Genomic DNA, 7,629 nt, shown 5'->3' on the forward strand with positions numbered 1-7,629 from the left:
AGAGCTTAGCATGGAGGGCAAAGCTCCTGCTTCTCCTCCTTTGTGCACTCCCTTCAGTTCCTGTAGAAATGGACACTCAGAGAACCCCCAAGCCTGGCCTGGGGTCAGGAGAGAGCCAGCTGGAGAGGCCAGTGGTTCCAGTTTCCGGAGACTCTGGCCCTGGCCTCCACTTGCTTCTCCAATCCCCTCAGCTTCCCACACTCCCACCTGTCCTGCACTGTGCACTTCTGTTCCTGCTCCACTCAGCTGGTGCAGACAAACACCCTCGCTTTCATTTTCCCCACTACTGCAGCCGCCTCTGGGCCTGTTGCTACAGAGCATAACTGTATCTCAATAAACAGCAGCTGAAGCAAAATAAACACACAACAGCATTAATTTCAAAATACTTTATTGAAATAGATATAAGTAGACAAATAAATTTAATTGAATAAAAAACTTAAAATAAGCACAAAACAAGTATAAGAATTTGATGTCTGGGCCCTGGTTGGTGTGGTTCAGTTGGTTGGGCATCATTCCATACACCCAGAGGTATGTAGAGAGAATTTCTAAGATTAGGACTGCATAATCAATAGAAAAAAATGAGCCTGGCTGGTGTGGCTCAGTGGTTGAGTGTAGACCGATGCAACAGGAGGTCACAGTTTGATTCCTGGTCAGAGCACATGCCTGGGTTGCGGGCTCCATCCCCAGTGGGGGACATGCAGGTGGCAATGGATTGATGTTTCTCTCTCTCTCCCTTTCCTTCTCCCTTACTCTCTCTCTAAAAAAATTAATAAAAGTATTTTAAAAAGTATTTGATATATTTGGTAAAGCATTTTTTGTCTGTATTAAGATATATATGTATATATATCAAATATATATATCTATGTGTGTATCAAATAAATAATAATTGTATGTACATTAATGTATAAATGTAGCAGATAAAATGGCACACTAGTGTTGAATAAATATTTATGCAATGAGTAATTGGGTTATTGATTAAATGATTAATTCAAATATTTCTACTCTAGATTTTATACCTTATTCATTTTTTAAAGGTATTGGTGATTATATTTTATGTAAAGAGTTTTTATTGTGTATGCAGTTAAATATAGGTTTTTCCTCTATCTGGTCCGCCTCTCTACACCAAAAATGTTCTCAATTATGGATCATACTCTCCCATTATTTTTCCATGGCTTTATTTTTTAAAATTAACACTTTACTTCCTGGAGAATTTACCTTATGGAGGAAAGATTTAGCCTCATTTTCTTTGCACTTAACCAATTCTCCTTAGACCATTAATTGCATAACACTTTCTTTCCCAACCGAACTGAAATGAAAGGGAATTTAATCTTGCTCCCAACTACCCAAACCAACTACCAGGGCTGCCCTCTATGGGTTTATGACAATAAAAACTCTAACCCCTCAGGTCAGATAATCATATGTATGATAATTAACTCTATGAGTAATTATTGTGTTATGCAAATAAACAATGCAGATGAGTCGTTTCATTAAACAAGCACCATGGGGTCATTAGGCTTTGATCTCTGTCCTAGTCTTTTGGGGAAAAATACTTTCTATGAACCACTGTCCTGAACTGGCAATAAAACATCACTGGTAAGCTCACATTAAGCTGAATAATATGCAGACTGCTTGATTCGTATTGAATATGTGTCTGGCGGTTGGGGCCCACTGTAATGAACTAGCCCACAAATCACAGCTTAATGGGAATCTACTATTACATATTGCTTAATTAAAAGTTGTGAGCTTATTAACATGTGTCTTTGGCACTGAGCTTTGGGGATGTAATCTCTGTGCAAATAAGACTAGGTTGTAAAAGTTTTATAGATTGACGATGATATTATAGTCCATACCTTAATAACCCATCATTTCCTCAAAGAATTTTTCATATCTTAAATTCTTCTATCCAGCTGCAACAGATTCTTTTGTTTATGTTTTTCAGTGTTGTAGGACCCACTGTAATGGGCTGATTTTTTTTTTAAAAAGGCTATATCTTAAATATTTTGTCTGGACACCCTTTCATCATTTAATCTTATTAGCAAAGTTTTCTGGGAGAAAGTCTTAGAGCTTGCCTTTCATTAGAGAGTCTCCAGGTAGTAGAGATCTATTAGGTATGGGTTTGTAGAATTTCCATTATAAATCTCTATTTTCAGAGATTTATAATTCAGCTATAAAAATGTTGCCCTAGGCTTCAAGTTGGAATACAAGGTCTTAGTCTGAGAGAGTACATTGTTAACACACACAAAAAAAATTGTGTTGTTGTTTTCATCTTACCAAAATGAAAAAAGTAATGGCATGTAACCATTTTCAAATACTTTCTGATAAACCACTGTGAGATGGTGTGTGGAGCTTTTTGTTTTGACATGACGTTTTACAGGATGTTTGTTTGTAATTTTTAACTGAGCCATTGGTAGGTTTTCTTAAATGTCAAAATAAAAGATGTCTTTCACATACCTCATACTCTATCCAGACTGGACACTTCTGATCATCTTTGGTGGACCCTTTGATGTAGAGCACTTCTCGAGTTCTTGCACGGAAATATCTTCATTTACTAAATCCTATTAATATTTAGGAAAAAAGTTATATTGTTCTAAATAATTGAACTCCATTATTACCGTTTTGAGTAATCGTAGGTCCATTTTAATTAAAAGTTTCACTTGATACTGCAGGATTAAAAAATATCAGTGACCAAAATGTACTGGGAGGAATGGTGGGAGAGACCCAGCTCACGTTCTGCTATGAAATGGCTGTGTGACTTTGGGAGACTTACTTAAATGCTCTAAACCTGTTTCTATCTGTCAAAAGAGTTTGAGGACAAAATGATCATTCCTTTGGGATTTGAAGTTTTTATATATCTGCTAATTAATTTCACATAGCTTTCCAAGTTCACCAATGACCTTCATGTCACTAAATCAATAGAAATTTTTTAGTCTTCAATTTAATCTCTCCAGAATATTCTAAAAGATAACCACTTACCACATATGGATGAGTTAGGTTCTAAATGACCTCAATGTCAGGTATTTGTGATTCTTTTTCTGTTTTTGATTTTTTTCCTCCATACATCTCTGCTGTTTTCCTCTCAGATCAACTCAGTCATTAAATGTTGACATTCACAAGGCTAGTTTCAATGGACTCCTCTTTTACTGTCTTGTATTTACTCCCTGAGGGAGCTTTCTAGTGGCTTTCTGGAGGCTTCAAATGTACCTTTGCCCAAATGTTAATTTAGAGCTCAGATCTCACTTCTGCACCAAAGACCTCTCAGATTCAAACATCCACACAATTCCTCTTGAATCAGTGTCCATATTATTATTCATAGATCTCCCCACCTCCTAGTCAAAGCAGCTCCTTCTCTTCCCTATTAATTATATGGCTTCACCTTACACCCAATATTCATAATCCTTGGCTTCATCCTCATATTATTTATCCTTCTCTGTATCATAATGTACAAATGTGTTCATTTTATTCCTAATATCACTCTTTGTTTAGGTCACTAATATTTTCTTTGGCAATATCCTACTTAGGTCACTAATATCCAAACTTTTGTACCTGCCTCCACCTCCTATCTTACATTATTCAATTCAATTTGAAAATTGTATCCAGAGGTACACTTAAAGTAAAAGACAATAATTCTAACACAGTCACCAGATAGTTTACAGTCATTTAATAGCTATATATCACACTGAAGCTCACATCTCAAACCCCTGCTATACAAAACCCTGCGTGATGTGCGTGTCCAGCTTCAGCCCTTGGAACACCCATTCACTCTGTTCTAGTCCTTCTGGTTTCTTCCCTGTAAGCATCTTTGCCTTTCCTGCCTCAGGCCATGGCATGGTGTTCCCTGTACCTGGAGTACACTTGTGGCTCTCCAGTACCTCTTCCAGGTAACACTCCTCTGCATTCTTACTGGGGGAGAGACATAAGGCGGTCCTTGGGATAGGCTTTCTGTGCCTTACCGAATATCCCTCTTTATCTCTAGGGTTTAAGCCTTATGAGGGCAGGGTCCTTCGCTGTCTTTCAGGAACCTGACCTGAACTCTACCTGGTGCCTGGCACATGGCAGGTACATAATAAAAGCTTGCTATCTGACAGACTGTAGAGACTGGGTCCAGGTCATAGCAATGTCTGAGACTCTGTGATCAGTAGGAATTACACATCCCACCTGCCACTGTCTAAAGTTATTATGGATTATGTTATATGGTTCCATAGAGTGGTCAGAAAAATTAAGCAACAGCTACTGAAAATATGATTGGGCCTATTGGTTTATAATAACCAGAGTATAATGGAAGGACTTGTTAAAGGCTATCTGGTAGCTCAGAGTGGATGTAGACCAGGCTTGCCCTGAAGTTCTGAAGTTGCCATTTACTATTCACTATGTTTTAGATAGGTACCTTCTCTCTCCAGGTTCATCTTCTCCCCTTTCTTTAGTTTGTTGTTGTTGTTGTTGTTCTAATTGTTTATATATTGGTCAGTCATTTCTGTAAGAGAGACATTCATATATAATATATATATTATCAACTGTATAACCTAAACCTTTCCATAATTATTCTTTACAGAAAAATCAAAGGCTACTGTTTAACAAAATGAAAGGTTCTTTATGGTGGAATTATGAGCTTTGCAATTTGAATAGCCTTCTCTGACCTGCTCAAATTATACCAGGTAGATAAGACAGAATCTATATAAATTTATATTTCTTAATTAAGAAATTCTACACTTTTAGGAAACTGGGTGTGCTTAGAGTCTTGTAGAGAGGAAAGTTGCCCAATTTTTTAGCTCTACTAGGCCTTCTTCCAAGCTGTCAGGGCTGAGTTACACTGACTATGGTGGATTCCACTGACTAAGACATGGAAAATGCCGTAGACCATGAGAGCGAAACAATACTTCTATTCCTTACACATGAACATAAATGACATCATTAAAAGTTTTCTTGTCTAAACCTCATGAGGACTTGTCAAATATTATGGAGGGGGGATTCCACAACACATGTCAGTGGACTAAAGTAAATGATCCTTGAGTTCCTTTCCCACCCTGGAATTCCTTAAGCTCACACTTCCTTTCATAACACATTGATAACATTTCTCCTCCAAGAAGGGATTCATTTAGCACCTACAACATTGCAAGAAGTTAATAGTATTGATTCCATTGACCTGAGCAAGGAAACCTGAAGAATGGTCTGGAAGGCTATGACCATTGAAGCATGGTGAGCATGGGGACTTCGTAACAGTAAATAGATTGTAAAGAAAGTGTGATTGTTTCCTAGACCAGGTGACTACATAGAAATCCATTCACATCTGAAAATCATTTGAGTCTATTTTCTTTTTCAACAGATCCCCTTTAAGTGAAGCAAGGAATGCTGGTTTATGGCAAATAAACAGAAATTATTTTATTCCAACATCTCAGGCCAGATTTCTTTAATTCCGGTTGTATGCATAAAGCTTTAACAAGAAAGCCATAATTTTCATGATGGAAAAAAACACACACATCTATTTTAGGAACAAAGGCTGGGCAAAATGACAACCAGTCACTTTGCTGCCCATCTTAGGAAGTTAGCATGTCACAGTTTCCAATTATGTTAATCTTGGCTCTTTTGAAGAAAAATAATTTTAAAATAGAAGAATTACTTCAAATCTACTCCTAGTTTAGAATAACTAGAAATATCGAACAAGTTCAACTCCATTTAATAATCCTAGCCTAAAACTGGTTGGACTCCCCTGCAATACTTAATAGAGAGTCAATAACTAATATTTATAAGTGTGACCATTTTTTAGTGAGCCAATTAAAGTCACAATTTTCCATACACAAGAATTGTGGTGTGGAACTAAAAATCTAAAAATCTATCTATGACAAGATGTATACTTCTAAATAGTCATAATCTATTTGAGGAGTAATGATATATGAAAAATAGAATATATATCTGTTGAATAGCATTTATAAATTATAGCAGCTAAATTATATTGGTTGTTAACTGACATGTGAAGCATAGATGGAAATGTTTTCTTGGAGGCTGATCCCATGAATATAACAAAACAGAAAACAACCTAATATAATTGTCTGGTAAATTTGACATTGGACAAGAAGATATCAAGATCAATCAAATAATATTGCATGTCTTTCCTTTATCTTTTTGCTGTTTTTCCTGAACTCATAGCAGGACCAAGATTAGATTGGTTTTTATTAGGTTCAAATTTACAGTATAACTGGTTAATCACAGGTTTAAGTAGGCTGACTTTCAAATGAATATGACTTGATCTTGGAGAGTTAAGCTTGATCTTCAGATTACCTTGTGCATAGAGAGGAATTCATTACCTATAGGTAGCAGAGAAGCTAGAGTATTATTAAGGGTGGGGCAAAGGACCACTCCATATCCATAACCACTATTACTGGATGGAGTACTTGGATTAGGGATTTAGGGAAGGATGATGCACCAAATACTTATATCACACAAATCCTTTTCACTATTTGCTTACATGTGTCTCATCACTATGCAGTATATCCTATGAAAGTGTAATAAAAATTAGGTCTGAAATTTATCTGCAAACTTCCCACAAGGCTCATACTAAAAAGGATGCTTGTGTTGAAATACATATGCCAAAGTGTGCTTAGAATGCACATTAAGAAGGCCTTTCTCCAGCCTATCGGTATGAATATTGGGAAGCATGTGCTCCAGTTACTCTCACGTTATTTCACATTTCTTTTTCCCTCTTTGCTTTCCATTTCATTCTTTTTAGCCAAGTTTCCTTTAAAAATATTATGAGTCTTAACAATTCAGGGCTGGGCAAAAGTAGGCTTACTGTTGTTCAGATGGAAAAAGAGGTTCATATCAAAAGTGCAGGTTATGATTATTACAATAGCTTTATTAACTCTGTGCTTTGTGTACTCACAACTATAAACCTACTTTTAAAAGAAATCCTCACCTGAGGACATGCTTTTATTGATTTTTAGAGAGAGCATGGAGGAGAGAGAGAGAGAAAAAAAAAACATTGATGTGATAAGTTGCCTCCTGTAAGTGCCCTGACCAGCGGATCGAATCCACAACCTAGGTATGTGGACTGATCAAGAATCGAAACTGGAGAAACCAAGATGGCGGCATAGGTAAACACCGGAGATTGCTGCCTCACACAACCACTTCAAAAATACAACTAAAAGACGGAACGGACATCATCCAGAACCACAGGAAGGCTGGCTGAGTGGAAATTCTACAACTAGAAGGAAAGAGAAAAGCATACCGAGACCCAGAGGAGGCGCAGTGCGGAAGTAAAATACTAAGGTGCGGAGTGCATGTGGAGCGAGTTGGCGGCTGAGGGGGCGGTTGTCATTTTCAATCGGGAGGGAGTCTCAGGCTCTGAGCTCCAGTTCCGGGCGAGTCTCTAGGGACCCAGACTCATACGGGAGAAGAGGAACTGTCTGGCATCGGTCAGAACCCTAGGGCAGCTTTCTCTCCGAGGGGCTTGCAGCGACTACTGGGACACTGAGAAGCAGAGCCTCTGAGGGCAAGACTGAGAGCAGCCATAACTGCTAGCCCCACCCTGTTGATCCTTGGGACCCGCCCCGCCCAAGCCCTGCAGGGAGACTTTTGCTGGATAGCCACAGGCAAAGGCTAGATTAGCACCTCCCTAGAGATCCAGGAGCCAGGAAG

This window comes from Myotis lucifugus, unplaced genomic scaffold, assembly GCF_000147115.1.
Source record: "Myotis lucifugus unplaced genomic scaffold, Myoluc2.0 scaffold_107, whole genome shotgun sequence".
Classification (NCBI taxonomy): domain Eukaryota; kingdom Metazoa; phylum Chordata; class Mammalia; order Chiroptera; family Vespertilionidae; genus Myotis; species Myotis lucifugus.